We start from the raw sequence: 17515 nt of genomic DNA on the forward strand, positions 1-17515 counted from the left end.
CCCATCCGCCTCAAGGTTGGACGTGTTGTGTGTTCCGAGTGTGAGTGTATATTTTAATAATAGGCGGGAATAATAACTAATAGATAATAGCATGAATTGTGACAAACTAAAGTGTTACCAAATAAATAAATAAACAAATAAAATACCAATCTATTTTATTCATAGGCCTCTTCATGAAACTCATGGGCACCTAAGCAAAACGAGCACATAAAAACACAGAAGTGCTGAGATTAGCAACTGTAAATCCTTCTTTAGATTAAATATGAGCAATAATTAAGCAAAAAAATATTGAAAATCAGTAATCAATTCAATCTTGTCTTGAATTAAAATAAAACAGTTGTTTACTGTATGTGTTTGACTTTTGTTTGAAAAATCATGCAGAATAAATTTTAACATTTCATCCTATATACATATATTTGGTTCCTTTTATCGGATCGAGTGTTGTGAGCACATCATTTTTTTCCACAACTTGGTAAAAACCAGTACAGTGAAGAGACAGAAACATCAAATAATGAGGCTAAAAGAAAACGTCTGTTTCTAACGTTGTGGAAACAGATATTTACATGGGTTCAACACGATAAAAAAAAATGAAGTGATATTTTGCATAGTTTTCTGTCACTTTTAAGTCAGCCACCTTTTGTTTTGCAATAAAATACCTGCACATTTTCCATACTGCTTTATTTTACTGCTAAATATTTTAACATTTTAAAGATCTTTAAATCCTAGATTCACGCATTTCACATTATTTTTGGCACATTATTTAAAATATATGGCTAAGAATGAGCTATTTTTTATTTTATTTTATTTTTTAATTTTGGCATATTAGTTCTTATACTTTTTCCTTGTCTAGATAAATGCTTCTCAATTTAAGAATTGTTAGATATTTGGATTAGAAACCACACAAAATATCAAAGAAAGATAATCATGTTTTGCGGTGTGTTAGTCGTATCAAAAATTGAAAGCAGCATTACTGAAGATCACACGCATCTGCAGGAGACACAGACACTCACCAGAGGATCAGGAAGAGGAGAAGCAGTTGCTGAGAGAGTCAATGGACGGCGAGGGGCTGAAACACGCACACAGATGAGACACACACACACAGATGGAATAAAACAGACAGAAGAAGAGGATGATGATCCACACACACAAAACAACTTAAAAAACTGAAGAACAGAGAAATGGGAAGGGAAGGAAGTTGTAACTAGTTTGTAGATTTAGAGTGAGAATCAGATCAAGGTTCAGAGTGACTGAACAAACAGATCATAAGATACAAAGTTCCTCTGCTAGTAGAAATCTTTCACTTTCACTGCTCCTGTGGTCATCCGTGCTGGACATTCAGATCAACATACAGTTCTGAACCAGCTGGAGGAGTCATGTGACAAATCTCTCTCCCTCAATCCCTTATTAGTGATTATCATTAGATTACACTCTCTCAATCCCTCACTAGTTACTATCATTAGAACACACTCTCTCACTCCCTCACTAGTGACTATCATTAGAACACTCTCTCACTCCCTCACTATAGTGATTATCATTAGAAGACACACTCACTCGATCCCTCACTAGTTACTATCATTAGAACACACTCTCTCAATCCCTCACTAGTTACTATAATTAGAACACACTCTCTCACTCGTGACTATCATTAGAAGACACACTCACTCGATCCCTTATTAGTGACTATCATTAGAACACACTCTTTACTCCCTCACTAGTGATTATCATTAAAATACACTCTCTCACTCCCTCACTAGTTACTATCATTAGAACACACTCTCTCACTCCCTCACTAGTGATTATCATTAAAATACACTCTCTCACTCCCTCACTAGTGACTATCATTAGAAGACACACTCACTCGATCCCTCATTAGTGACTATCATTAGAACACACTCTCTCACTCCCTCACTAGTGATTATCATTAAAATACACTCTCTCAATCCCTCACTAGTGACTATCATTAGAAGACACACTCACTCGATCCCTCATTAGTGACTATCATTAGAACACACTCTTTACTCCCTCACTAGTGATTATCATTAAAATACACTCTCTCACTCCCTCACTAGTGACTATCATTAGAAGACACACTCACTCGATCCCTTATTAGTGACTATCATTAGAACACACTCTTTACTCCCTCACTAGTGATTATCATTAAAATACACTCTCTCAATCCCCCACTAGTTACTATCATTAGAACACACTCTCTAACTCCCTCACTAGTGACTATCATTAGAACACACTCTCTCACTCCCTCACTAGTGACTATCATTTGACCACACATTAGTGACTATCATTAGAACACACACTCAATCGATCCCTCATTAGACACTATCATTAGAACACAAACTCACTCGAACCCTCATTAGTGACTATCATTGGAACACTTTCAAACCCTTATCTATAGCAGGGGTTCCCAAACTTTTCAGCCCGCGACCCCCAAAATGAGAATGCCAGTGACTCGTGACCGCCAATATTCTCTGTTGTGGTTGTTATAAATACAGAAACCTCGTATGCAATGACGCACACACACCAATAGACCCAAGTCTATTCTTTGTTTTTGTTTTTTAATGTATGTCAGTGCGGTAAATGGGCTAGAAAGTTTAACCTGGTGTTACAAAATCTGCTGCATCTGACAGTATTGCTGTGTCTTTAGTATAATGTAACTACCCGAGAAGTCGCAATCCAATAGAACTAGTAACTATAAGCTACTATAGTAACTATATAGTTTATAGTAACTATAAACGACTATTTTTTTCTCATCATTAGATTATTGATAAAATACAGTAAGTCTTAAGGTTTAATTAAAATTAATTGATTTTTGAAAATCACCAGGCGACCCCCCTTCATTGTCCCGCGACCCCTCGGGGGGTCCCGACCCCCATTTTGAGAACCTCTGATCTATAGAACAAACACTCACTCTATCCCTCATTAGTGTCTATCTTTAGAACAAAAACTCTCTCACTCCCTCAGTAGTGACTATCATCAGAACAAGCACTCACTCAATCCCTCACTAATGACTATAATTAGAACACACCCTCTCAAACCCTCATTAGTGACTATCATTAGAACACACTCTCCCACTCCCTCACTAGTGACTATTATTAGAACACACAATCACTCGATCCCTAACTAGTGACTATTGGAACACTTTCAAACCCTCATGGTATCTATTAATGGAACAAACACTCAGTTTATTCCTCATTAGTGTTTAGAACAAACACTCCCTCACTAGTGTCTAAATTGAACTCTTCAACTGTGAAAATTTAAAAAAGTAGACAAGCAAATGTGTTGTTAACACCTCTAGCAGCTCTTCAAAACAAGTCAACCAGCAGATGTGAACAACAAATGCTAACCAGTCTAATCTTCCAAATGATCTTTAAAAACTTTCATATATTGACAGTGTTCTTCACTGCATGACTGAATGAAACAGTGAAAGTAAACATCACCATGCAAATCTTAATAAAGGAATTAACACATTAAGGGTGTTTACTTGCTGAAATTCATATTAAAATTTGTTTTATTCATATTAAAACACTGTAAAAAATCCAGCAGCTGGGGTGCCAAAAATAAACTGCAAAATAACAGCTGTTAAATTACAGAAATTTAATGAAAAATAACGGCCGTTAAATTTCAGAAATTTACCGTAAAATAACAGACATTAAATTACAAAAATTTACTGTAAAATAAATGACGTTAAATTACAGAAATTTACTGTAAAATAACAGACGTTAAATTACAGAAATTTACTGTAAATAACAGACGTTAAATTACAGGAATTTACTGTAAAATAACAGACGCTAAATTACAGGAATTTACTGAAAAATAACGGCCGTTAAATTTCAGAAATTTACCGTAAAATAACAGACATTAAATTACAAAAATTTACTGTAAAATAAATGACGTTAAATTACAGAAATTTACTGTAAAATAACAGACGTTAAATTACAGGAATTTACTGTAAAATAACAGACGCTAAATTACAGAAATTCACTGTAAAATAACAGACATTAAAATACAGAACTTTACTGTAAAATAACTGATGCTAAATTACAGAAATTTACTGTAAAATAACTGACGCTAAATTACAGAAATTTACTGTAAAATAACTGACGCTAAATTACAGAAATTTACTGTAAAATAACTGACGCTAAATTACAGAAATTTACTGTAAAATAACTGACGCTAAATTACAAAAATTTACTCCAAATAACAGACGTTAAATTACAAAAATTTACTGTAAAATAACAGACGTTAAATTACAGAAATTTACTGTAAATAACAGACGTTAAATTACAGAAATTTACTGTAAATAACAGACGCTAAATTACAGAAATTTACTGTAAAATAACAGACGCTAAATTACAGAAATTTACTGTAAAATAACAGACATTAAATTACAAAAATTTACTGTAAAATAACAGACGCTAAATTACAGAAATTTACTGTAAATAACAGACGCTAAATTACAGGAATTTACTGTAAAATAACAGACGCTAAATTATAGAAATTTACTGTAAAATAACAGACATTAAATTACAAAAATTTACTGTAAAATATCAGACGTTAAATTACAGAAATTTACTGTACAATAACAGACATTAAATTACAAAAATTTACTGTAAAATAACAGACGTTAAATTACAGAAATTTACTGTAAATAACAGACGCTAAATTACAGGAATTTACTGTAAAATAACAGACGCTAAATTACAGAAATTTACTGTAAAATAACAGACATTAAATTACAAAAATTTACTGTAAAATAACAGACGTTAAATTACAGAAATTTACTGTAAATAACAGATGTTAAATTACAGAAATTTACTGTAAAATAACAGACGCTAAATTACAGAAATTAACTGTAAAATAACAGACATTAAATTACAAAAATTTACTGTAAAATAACAGACATTAAATTACAAAAATTTACTATAAAATAACAGACGCTAAATTACAGAAATTAACTGTAAAATAACAGACATTAAATTACAAAAATTTACTGTAAAATAACAGACATTAAATTACAAAAATTTACTATAAAATAACAGACGCTAAATTACAGAAATTAACTGTAAAATAACAGACATTAAATTACAAAAATTTACTGTAAAATAACAGACATTAAATTACAAAAATTTACTGTAAAATAACAGACGCTAAATTACAGAAATTTACTGTAAAATAACATTAATTTACATTTGAGTACAGTTAAATAATATATATATATACAAACAATATAACAATATATATACAAACAATATATAAATACATTTAGAAATTTTAATGCAAGAATTCATGTGTTGTGAAGAAAGAAATTGTGCATGCAAATCATCATCAATGCACCGTGATGCACCGAGATATCGACCTAAACCGAATCGATGGCATGATAACAGTGAGACCAGTGCAGGTTCAAAGCCCTATTATTTAAAAACACACTTGTTTGGAAAGCAAATAGCTTGACCTATTACTGCAGTTTATTAATCCTAGTCATTTCTCCTTAGGCAAATAAAGTCCTCAAACAATGATAGAAAAGAGCTAACTTCCATATTGCAAAATACCATGCCAGTAGCACCAGTAGATAATATTCCCCCCCAAAAAAGTGTTTCGCACAGTATTATACTGCAAACAACCATATCAAATGTCACATCACACATTGCACTACTCATATTTGCTGTAAAAACTACTGATTTGCCATTTTATTTAGGTATCTACTGGATAAATGTATATATGGTTGGTTATCTGATAAGACAACATTGCAAAAATTCAGTCAAAACTCGCCACACTTGAAATAAAAGATCATTTTTTGGTGATCTACTAGAATAGTTCAGAGCTCTTTTATGCATGCAGAAACAAGACATGGGCGGCACTATGGTTCAGTGGTTAGCACTGTTGCCTCACAGCAAAAAGGTCGCTGGTTCGAGTCCCATCTGGGTCAGTTGGCGTTAGAGTGTGGAGTTCGCATGTTCTCCACGTGTTGGCGTGGGTTTCCTTCAGGTGCTCCGGTTTCCCCCACAGTCCAAACACATGCGCTATAGGGGAATTGAATAAACTAAATTGGCTGTAGTGTATGAGTGTGTGTGAATCAGTGTTGCCCAGGACATATGTTTAAATAGTTGGCGGTTTATTCCGCTGTGGCGGCCTCTGAAATAGAGACTAAGTGAAGGAAAATGAATAAATGAATGAAACATGACATAGTGTACATGTATACTACAAAATATATATTATACCAATAAACATATGCTACTATTTTCCAAGCATAGCCTCATGATTCAGATTCTGCACCTTTTCTAATTTACAGTCACAGTGTATTGCAAGAGGTCGCAGCATCAGATCAGAGTTTCCCAAATTGCATGTGACCCACGGGCTGGACTGCACAATAAACACAGTGATACAGTGTTGCTGGATACGCAGGGAGAAAAACAGCCTTTTACAGGAACGGGTTGTGTTTCCTGTCAGCTCGGTTTGCCCCTGAGTCACACTAATGAACTCCACAAAACAGAAGTGCTGCTAACACAGGATTATGAGAGGATGGATACTGACGACATTAAATGAAAGTATATTTGATTCACAGAGGCAATAATCATTCATTCAAATTCTATTTGAAACTAAGCACATACACTTTTACAAAAAATGGCAGTACACAGTTCATTTATTCATTTTCGGCTTAGTCCCTTTATTAATCTGGGGTCGCCACAGAGGAATGAACCGCCAACTTATGCAGCACATGTTTTACACAGCGGATGCCCTTCCAGCTGCAACCCATCACTGGGAAACATCCATACACACTCATTCACATACATAGACTACAGACAATTTAGCCACCCAATTCCCCTGTACCGCATGTCTTTGGACTTGTAAGGGAACCCGGAGAAAACCCACGCCAACACGGGAAAATGCCACACAGAAATGCCAACTGACCCAGCTGAGGCTCGAACCAGCGACCTTCTTGCTGTGAGGCGATTGAGCTACCTACTGCACCACCGTGCAACCTCCAGTACACTAGTTCATTTTAAATTAGAGCATGCAAATATTCTTTAGCAAATGTTATTTATAAACAGTTTGAAAGGGAAAATTAGCTATTTTCACTGAATTTGTCTGAAATTAATATTGAACTCAATTTTAAAACAATTTAAACTAAGATAAAACAGCAATCAACATTATTCACCACTTTTGTTCAGTTCAAGGTCTCTGTTTGCTATCAATACTTTGAAAAATTTATAAATTATTTATTAATAATATTACATTTATTTTATATTTATCAAAAAATGTATAATTGACTTATTAGTAATATATAATTAATTAGTAATTTTGTTATGTACTTTTGACCTCTTCAGTTTTCGTCATTGCATTTTAGTAAACTTACTTTATTTTAGTTAATTTCCAAAGCAAAATTTAGATTTTTGCATTAAAACTAAATTGTTTTATATTTTATTGAATAATATTTTTATTTAAATTATTGGATTTAGTAATTTTGTATTTTTATACATATTTTTTACAACTTTAACTTTTCACTTCTTATTAATTTTTATTTTGGACAACTTCATTCATTCATTTTCATTTCGGCTTAGTCCCTTTTTTAATCTAGGGTCACCACAGTGGAATGAACTGCCAACTTATCCAGCATATGTTTTACGCAGCGGATGCCGTTCCAGCTGCAACTCATCACTGGGACACATAAATACACTCTCAATTACACTCATACACTTCAATTACACTCATACACTATAGACAATTTTGCCTACCTAATTCCCCTATAGCGCATGTGTTTGGACTGTGGGGGAAACTGGAGCACCCGGACGAAACCCACACCAATACGGGGAGAACATGGAAACTTCACACAGAAATGCCAACTGACCCTGCCGAGGCTCGAACCAGCGATCTTCTTGCAGTGAGGCGACAGTGCTACTACTTGGAGTAATATAAACATAACAAGTCTCTTTATTTTACATTTACTGACGTTAAAATAGAATCCAAATCCCAGTGATTTTGAGGCCCACCGCAACGAGACGTAGGAGTGCAGTTTCCCCGCCCACCGAGAGGTGCCATGTCTCAATAATAACATATATACACGTGTCCACAGAACATTTTTTGCAAAGAAACTGGGATTAAAATAAATGTAACAACTCTCTGTGATCAGCTGCACATCAATAGTTAGTTTATAAGTTCAAATGTTTTTAAAACAAAGCATGTTTGTAATAAAGACAGTAAAATCACTATGTATTTTTAACCGCTATAATCACCAAGGCCACATGGTGTATATATATATATATATATATATATATATATATATATATATATATATGTGTGTGTGTGTGTGTGTGTGTGTGTTCTGCAAACGGCATTTGTGTGTGACTCATCGTATCAGAAAGGCTTGAATAAACGCCACCACAAATACATCATATAAACTTACATGGTATTTTTGACTACTAAGCTGTATTTCCGCTTCATCAGAGTCTGTCTCTGTCACTGACTGCTGTTTATCTGACGTAAAGCATGATGAGAAGCAGACACATGTGGGATCGGTGGGCGAGGAGAAGCTGCTCATTTACATTTAAAGTTACAGACTACAAAAGAGGCTATAATAAATAATCTGATGGGTATTTTGAGCTGAAACTTTACAGACACATTCTGGACACACCAAAGGCTTATCTAACATCTTGTAAAATAGGTGCCCTTTAAGTTAATTCCCAAAGCAATATTTATATTGTTGTATTACAATGATATTTATTCAAAGGAACATTTCATTTTACTTTAATAATGCACAGTTTACTTCGATCAAACGTATCAGCATCTGAAACAATAATTTCAAGTGCCCATAAATTATGCTCCACTGCACTGAATGCATCTGATTTTCAACAATGCACAAGCTTCTTTTTTTTTTTAAAGAATGTACTTGTTTACTTCTCAGCTCATTTTCTGAATTGGAGTCATTTTAGCACCAGTTCATTACTAGTTGAGAGACTGTCACAGATCATATGTTTTCTGGTGTCAGGCAGACAAACTGGGCAGCATCTAATTAACACATTCTCACCCCATTTCCAAAGCTCAGGCACACATGTAGCGCACACACAGGAAGTCACACATGCTACCGTCGCTTTTGTTTACTAGCAGAAGAAGTACAGTGGCTTTGCAGAAGTGTCATTTTCCTTCTGCTAAGAGGTCAAAAGCAGTTCTTGTTTTCACTTGTAGCATTTCGTACCTAAACCCAAGACTGTACGTTTTTAATGAGGCTGTTCAATCATTATTCAAAGCTAACGCTGTATGTAAAACACTCATTTCAACCCATATTTTTGCACATAATATTAACTTGCACTAAGCTGACTGAGACATATCAACAGTTGTCTGATTTGTCTGTCCATTCAGCCTCTACTTTCCCTTTACTTTTAATCTTTACTTTACTCCTTTACTTTGGTGGAGCAGGGCTCGAAATTTTGGTTGCGTATGCTCCCGAAATTTTGTCTATGCGACCTTAAAATATAATTGGGAGCATCTGTGCGAGTGCATAAAGTTGTGCAACCAGGTTTTTACTGCAAAATTTTCACCACATGCGCGGATTCGGGAGACATTCACGCAGAATGCATCTTTGCACTTGAAACGCAAAACGCAGCGCTTTAGGAATGGTTTAAAACAGTCGTCTTGTCAGCTTGCTGCAGTAAACAAAGCCAAGTCCGTAATGCTTGCCCCGCCTTCTCGCTCTTCTTATTGGCCCACCACTGCTCTAGCACTGAAATATCAGCTGTCAATCACTCAGTCAATGACTTCTGGCTTGGGATGACAGAGAGAGCTACTACCACGAAAAACTGTCAAGCGCTGAAGAAGAGAATAAAGATAACACTGACAGATTTAGTTTTAGAAACCATGACATCTAAAGTTACAAATAATGACACATCTTACTAGTGATCATGTGCTGAATGTTAATCCACCATCTACACTTTTCCAAGAGTGGATAAAAGACTTCTGTTGACTTCAAGTCCGCTATGAAAAGTCTGTGGGATGGAATTTTCAGGTAACTGTATGCCACATCTAGCACGAGAGCTTCTGTTGTTGTTTTCAGCTCTGGGTTCATGTTTAGGCTCCAGAAAATAACAACACATCAACTACCGGGGAAGCGGGCCTAAAGATAGTCAGGCTGATTGCATATTGATTGCAATGAAATTTATCACACGTCTGCAATACAGTCCATACTGTATCTTGCTTTTACTATTTTTGTGCTATTGCTAATTTTGTGATATTTGTGCCTATTCTCAAGCTCTATAAATCTGTATATCCGCTTTATTTATGCCCCGTGATGGTGACAGCTATGAAGAGCAAGTCTGCCGCATGACCCTGTTCTTACAGAGGATGACCTTGTATATTATTTTTTTCCGGTTGTAATTGAAGGTGATCTAATTTGGTCTTTGCTTTTATGATGAGCATCATGAGGAGAGTTTTAAGTTCCGCATTTCTCCAGGAGTGAGGAAGGTAAACTGCAGAAGTGAGAATAACTCTGCCAGACAAACATGTACAGTGCATGTTTACATGTCTGTGAAGGTTGGTAAGGCGATATATCAGAGGTACGTGGTATGCAGTTGTGGTTAAAAAATAATAATAATAAAATAAAACAACTAGTGCTTCCGACCACAAGTTGTTTCACAGTGTAGCAATAAGACATTAGCCGTTCATTGCATTTGATGTAAACAATGATTAGTTGGCTTAATAGTAAGTAAACCTGTTGCCTTAAAATGAAGTAAACGAACTGTGCATTATTATAGTTCCAAGATACAAAATCATTTACTTTGTTTTTTTTAGTAATGTAATGTAACTGATCACTTTTACAGTGTAGTGACTTTTACTATGCTAAAATTATACAGGAAAATAAAGTGAATTTGTGTTTGAAACAAGCATATGAATAAAAAGCATATGAAAAATTCATTTACACAGTGGAATCTAATCAAGTAATCAAAGACCGCTAAAGCTGAACAGACAATATGGATTCACTTACATTAGGGATGCAACAATTAACCGGTTTCAATATTAACTACGCTTCAATTCATCACGGTTAATTAATCGTAAAGGCTTCTTACAGTGCGTTTCTGCATGGAATTTGAAGTTATGCCAACTGTGCACTGGTTTAAAGTTCGGAACTTGTACAGCGAGACTTATATGCACGCACACTAGATTACAGGCTGATTTTATTTTATTTCTATGGCTGAGGTTATTTACTAAGGGCTATTCATATATCTCGTCTTTTGCAAACGCAAGTTTACTATTTCCAATAAAGACTGACCAGTCAATTCTTGTCTCGTGACGCAAGTTCACTATTTCCAATAAAGACTGACCAGTCAATTCTGGTCACGTGACTCGCAACGCACTCACGATTTCCAGGCGCACCTAGCTGAAAGAATGTCGCGAACACAGTCATGCGCAGGGTTCATACACATTTTTACTACTAAAATTCCATGACTTTTATATGATTTTTCCAAGACTTTCAAATAAATTTTCATGACCTAATGTTTCATGCAATGTCTATATATGCGTGGAAAAAACAATACATGTTAAAATTGATTACAGCATGACGTAAAACACGCAACAATCTATTTAGTTTCAATTTATATTTATTCATTCATTATCTTTCGCCTTAGTCCCTTTATTACTAATACAAAATCTATAATTATTGCATCCTTAACTGACATAGACTCTCATTAATAAATCTACAAAAACAATAATACATATAAAATTAGAAGAATTATATTCAGTCTGCCAAAAATAATCATTCAGTAAACAGCAGTTTCCCTTGGTAAGAAGAGCATGTGAATAATTTACTGACTCTTTTATTCTTCATTATAAATACAATGGTTTGAAGAGAGTAAGGGGAGCATGGAGACACCAATGAAGCAAGGATTTTTGTAGACAACTAGCAGACACAAATGGGTCACAATGCAGGCTGTAGTTGAAAAGTGCATCTATCACATCACATCACAGGCAGTCAGACAGCGGTAGAAACGGGACTCACCAGAGAAAGAGAAAGATGAATTATTCAAAGCACTGAGTCAATTAACTAGTCCACTAAGCAATCTGGTGGTGAGTGGGGCGTGGACCGAGAAGAGAGATGTGAAGCTCACGCTGCAGTTCACAAATGCAGAAACACAACATGTTGAACCAAACAGCTGCTGAAATCTGATTTAGAAACGCCTGTGGGAGCTTTATGAAGCCGTTTAAGAATCAACTTGCAGATGTTGAGTTAAGCTGCATGATGCTGGAAAAAATATGTAATATTTATGTTGAGTATTAATGGTGCTGTAGGTAAGTTTTTGACTCTTCTGAAGCATTAAAATACCATATGTTTGCAGATATTTCAGAAACATGCTCAGTGAACATTCTTGTATATCTGAAAAACAATGCTGGAGTTAGATATTCTGCTTTAGAAATGTGAGTAACATGTCGGAACAGCTGTCTTTGTTTTGGTTCTTTTAATCTGCTCGATGCTAGTTTAGCCAATTATATTTTAGCACCCGGGTTGCTTTGGTGGAAAACATCGCATTTCATTCATTCAGGCAGAAGGGCTCCCAAAGCATGCGTACGTGACTGCAATGCGGCCTCCGCTGGAAAGTAACAGCCAAATGCAAATTCAGTTTCACACGTGGTGATTATTAATTAGTAAAATATTATAAATTATTACAAACGTAAACAGAACATAACGTAGACAGAACTTTAAATACAGCTATTCAAAAGCACAGAATAGTGCACTCACTGCACTCCAATGACATAGTAAGGTTTATAATCTAATTAATACATATTAAAGCTTTTTAACATTATTAAATGTAGCTGATGAATCACTGATATGTGTTGTCTTGCATTGAATAAGGTGAGTCACAGTTCTGGAGTTTAATTTTAGATGGTTTATTTTATTTTCCAGATCTGAGCTGAACTATCTGCTGCTGCTTTCAGTAGTACGGCAATAAATGTCATGTAAAATGTCATTTAAACCCACATTATCAGCATTTAACACTGAATAAAGCACATGAGCTGTACCTGAGCTGATCATTGTCAGTTTTCTGTTGTTCACCTGGGAGAAAAAGAAGCCATTTCTAATATATAAAATTTAGGTGTTGGTTAGGACATATTCAAAGATATTTTTTAGATGTCATTAATTCTGATTCAGAAAAAAAACCATTGTCGAGGTGCGAGTATTTAGTATTTAAGCCATTTTCCTGCCATTAGTGTTTATCTTCAGCTCTGGGTTCAGCTTAAGGCTGCTCCAGCCCAATAGCAAAACAGCAACTACTGGGTAGGCGGGGCTAAAGGTAGTAAGACTCAATCTAATTAGTCAAATTTAGATAAACAAGCAATGCATAAAATACATGTAATTCATTACAGATGTATGCAATGCGCATATTGCACATAGTAAAATCACAATAACGATAATTTTGAAAATATTGAGCAGCTTTAGTTTAAACATCCTGAGAAGAGCTACATTTATACACAAAAAAAACAAACCAGGCTTGAGCATACTGCATTTTAAAATCTATTGGACATTCTATAGGAGGTTCACCAGTTAAAAATATATATTTATGTAGAATTTTCTTTTGTTGTTGGTTTGGTTTATTTCTGTTCTCGTTTCCTCTTCTTATTATTTGTGATGTTGTCATATAATCCATAAATAAAGTAATATATGTAACATATTTAGCTTCTTTCAGAGTCTGTGTCCAAGCATTTAAATGGTCTTGTTAGGAGAAAGAGCTGATTAGATCTGATGTAAAAATTAAGAGCTCATGTTTCTTATTATCTCTAATGAACTGAGATGTCTCACTGCACGTCAAACCACAGGACATGTAAACTACTAAAAAAGAAAATTGTAAAAAATTACTACCCTCATGTTAGATGGGGAGTAATGTCTGTCAGTAGAGCTGCGTGATACTGGAAAAATATGCCATGTTGTTGAGTGTTAAGATATACAGGATACTGTTACATTTGTTTAAAAAAAAAATCAATGATTTATGTAATGATATTAAACTAAACAGGTAAAAGATCAAATCTAATTCAGATGAAAAAAACTGTCTAGGTGCAAACTGACTCTTATTGGCTGTTGTCATTTTCCCACCATTAGTGTTAGTTTTCAGCTCTGGGTTCACCTTCCAATTTCAGAACCGCAACTACTGGGATATAGGGCTGCATCTGGTTGTTTACATTTATATAAACAACTAATGCACAAAATAAACCTCATTCATCACATGTCCGCGGTGAGTATATTGCATATACTGTACTATCATTGCGATGATGATAGTTTTAAGATATATTGTGTAGCGCTACTAGACAGAATATCAGATTATCCTTTTAATATCGATATCCATTACATCTAATCTGATCCAAACTGTTCTGTGTGTACTAATAGCTATTTAGCAAACAAAATGTGCACTAGAATAAAACATGTGTTTTGAAAGTTTAATCTGATAAAAATCGTCAGATATAGAGGCACTGCCAACTAAAACCTTCATGTTATTCAAACACAACAATCATAGTTTTTAATCTCATATCATATCATCAATGTTAACAGAAACTGTAAACATTAAAAGATCTTGGTCTTAAGGAAAAAAAGTGTAGTTTGTATATATTTTAATGGCAAAACAATACAAAAAATTCTGTCATTTTAGGCTGCAAAAATCCAAAATTTTAGCACAATCTAGAATGAACTGTCTGAGCACTGAACAGAAAAAAACAGTACAGCCACTGACAGTATTTTACAAGGTGGCTGCATTTGATTGTCAGTTACCAAGAGGGGAAAACTGAATAAAATGGCAGTGAAAAATAGGCTAACCATAACCATAACCACAGTAAAACTACAGTGGCCGAGAAAGCTTAACAAGCTTCAATTTAAGAAAGCAAATTACAAAAAACAGCAGCAAGTAAAGACACAATCTATATCAATCTGACAGCAGACGTGTTGCAAATCCTCACAACAAACAACTGAAGAAATGCGCTGCAAATTGGTCACAACACTTGCAACGTATATCAACATAACACAACGGAAATGTTTCAAGGGGACCCAAAAACATGACAGACCCTGCTGAGATATGGCTTTGTTATTATGCCGTTATCATGATCAGGCATTCAACACAGAAAATCCATTGGGGTCCTGAGCAGACTCGATTGCAGGGGGGACTCGATTTCTCACCACACCGGCATAATAACACATCCATATCACAGTAGGGTCCGTCATGTTTTTGGGTCCAATTGAAACATTTCTGTTGTGTTACGTGGATATTAGCAAGTCTTGTGACCAATTTTCAACATGTGTGCTGTCAAATTGATGAAGATTTTCTCTTAATGTGCTGCTGTTTTTTTTTTATTGCATGTGCTTTCTTAAAATGAAGCACGTTAAGCTCTCTCAGCCCCCGTACAGAAAACATAAACCAACAAAGCAGACCAAAGTAAAATTCCCTGACTTTAAATGCACCGTGAAGTGCTTTGAAATGTGCACTATTATTCAATATTTGATGCAATCTCAAGCGAAACATGGAGAGGGTGGGGCATAGGGTAGCTCCTCCCCTTTATATAAAAATCAGCCAAAGGCATTTTGTTTGATCACTGCTCTAAGACCATTTGATTGGTCACAATATGATTAGAAACTGAAGTGCGAAGTGACACAAAAAAAAACGTTGATACACGTTTATATTCATTTTATATCTCCTAAATGTGTATTTTGTCACTGTTTTGGTGCACACTAGCTTATAGATAACCTTAAAAATGCACAATACTGATACTAACATCTAAAAAACATTAAAAAAATCCATGAAATTCCAGAAAATACCATGAGTGTGGGAAGAAAGTCAGCCAATTAGATGCACTATTGTGCTTGAGGGGCAGATAAATCACACAAGCACTGTATAAGCAGAGAACAGCTCATTTAAACTCAATAACAAGAGTGAATCAACTTCATCTGTGACAAATGATGGACAGACTGGATTACACTACTGACTTCTCAATCACAGAGACAAACTCAGGATCTGTCACATCAGGCGATTCTCCGATGAGAACTTTGAACCATTACAAGTCAAAAAGATCGAAACTTGAACTCACCCGCAATCAGTCATCGTGTTCAGAGAACATCTTGTAGAAAATAAAACTAAAAGCTTCTCCCGTGTGGTTCATTTGGTGTGCAAAGACATAAAAAGCAGCAAAAAGAGAGAGCACCGAGCATCCTGTGAGTGATGAACATCCCCCTTATCACATCTAACGCAAACCTTAACTGATCTCAACACACTCACAGACAGACACAGACATGATAAAAGGCTAATCCAATGAAATAACAGTCAGTAGTGCAATGGAAAAGTGGGTGGTGGTTAATGTTAACACATCCAGTTAACGGCTGACCTTCTTCTGCAGCATTCAGTTTAACCAACCGCATCTATGCTGCAACATAATTCAAGAGAAGACAAACCTAAATAGTCAAACCAAAAGGCCCATTTTCTCTCTCTCACACAGACACACACACACTTACTGCAAACTAATCTGCCAGAAGGGTAAACAAATCTAAAAACAAGCTAACTTTCCCTCACTTGCAGGTTATTGTGCTTGTTTTAAAAAATAAACAAGACAAAACTTCATAAACAAGACCAAATGTTTGGCAATTTTACAAATATAAAGTTTTAATAGTTGTTTGAATGCTATTGACCTTATTCTAAAATGCGGAAGTGCGCCTGTTTTCGCGATTGTCTTATAACTTCCGATTCAGTCGCCTATGGGAGAAATGACAAGGAATAATAAACAGCAGAAAATGGTCAAACTACTTGCTCTACAAACAAATGTTTGCATGACTACACAGACCAAGTAGAACAATATAATAAGAAAATATCAAATTGCAACAACAAGCAGCGTAATGAGCAGTTTTTAAGGTCAAAAAATGAATGGAAGTGAATGAGACCGGAAGTCGCGAGACAAAAAGATTCAAATGGCAGCGCCCGGTCTTCGGCGGAGAATAAGGTGAATAGAGAGGTGCTAATTCTAATGATCGCATTAATAATAACATTCGCAAAACATTGCTGTGATTACTTTCAGAATGATTTGGTCTCAATTATTAACTCCATTCTGGAATACTTTATCTGCTAGAGCAGTGTTTCCCAACCCTGTTCCTAAAGGCACACCAACACAACAGTACACATTTTCAACCTCTTCCTAATCAAACACACCTGAATTAACTCAGAGCATTACAAGAGGCTCCAAAACCTCGAATAAATGGGTCGGATAAGAGAAACGTCCAAAATATTGGTGTGCCTCCAGGAACAGGGTTGGGAAACACTGATCTGATCACATACTTCACACATTTGCAGATACAGTAGATAATATGTGTGTTTTTACTGTACGTATAGCAGCACATAGTCCTTTGGTAGGACTCGGAGTGCTATTTTAATAACATGAATAAGTTGAGCACAGAGAACCTGATTGGTGGCAGTAAATAATTCAAAAGGCACTGGATAAATAGATGGAAACTGCATCTGAACTGGATGGAAAACACACGCAGACACACAGTGTT

General features: G+C 35.2%; 1 protein-coding gene across 4 annotated transcripts in view; it reads right to left on the reverse strand.

The window, feature by feature from the left end:
- The window catches only part of lyst (lysosomal trafficking regulator), a 192206-nt gene that overhangs the window by 157145 nt on the left and 17546 nt on the right, over positions 1-17515 (reverse strand). Inside the window, exon 1 of one of the 4 annotated variants that reach the window (XM_073920310.1) lies at positions 16063-16238. The exons of the other annotated variants lie outside the window; for them this stretch is intronic. The gene's annotated coding sequence lies outside the window, so the exon portion shown is untranslated. Of the gene's footprint in view, positions 1-16062; positions 16239-17515 lie in introns of those variants that run through there. 4 annotated transcript variants of the gene reach the window in all.

This window comes from Danio rerio, chromosome 13 (assembly GCF_049306965.1).
Source record: "Danio rerio strain Tuebingen ecotype United States chromosome 13, GRCz12tu, whole genome shotgun sequence".
Lineage (NCBI taxonomy): Eukaryota > Metazoa > Chordata > Actinopteri > Cypriniformes > Danionidae > Danio > Danio rerio.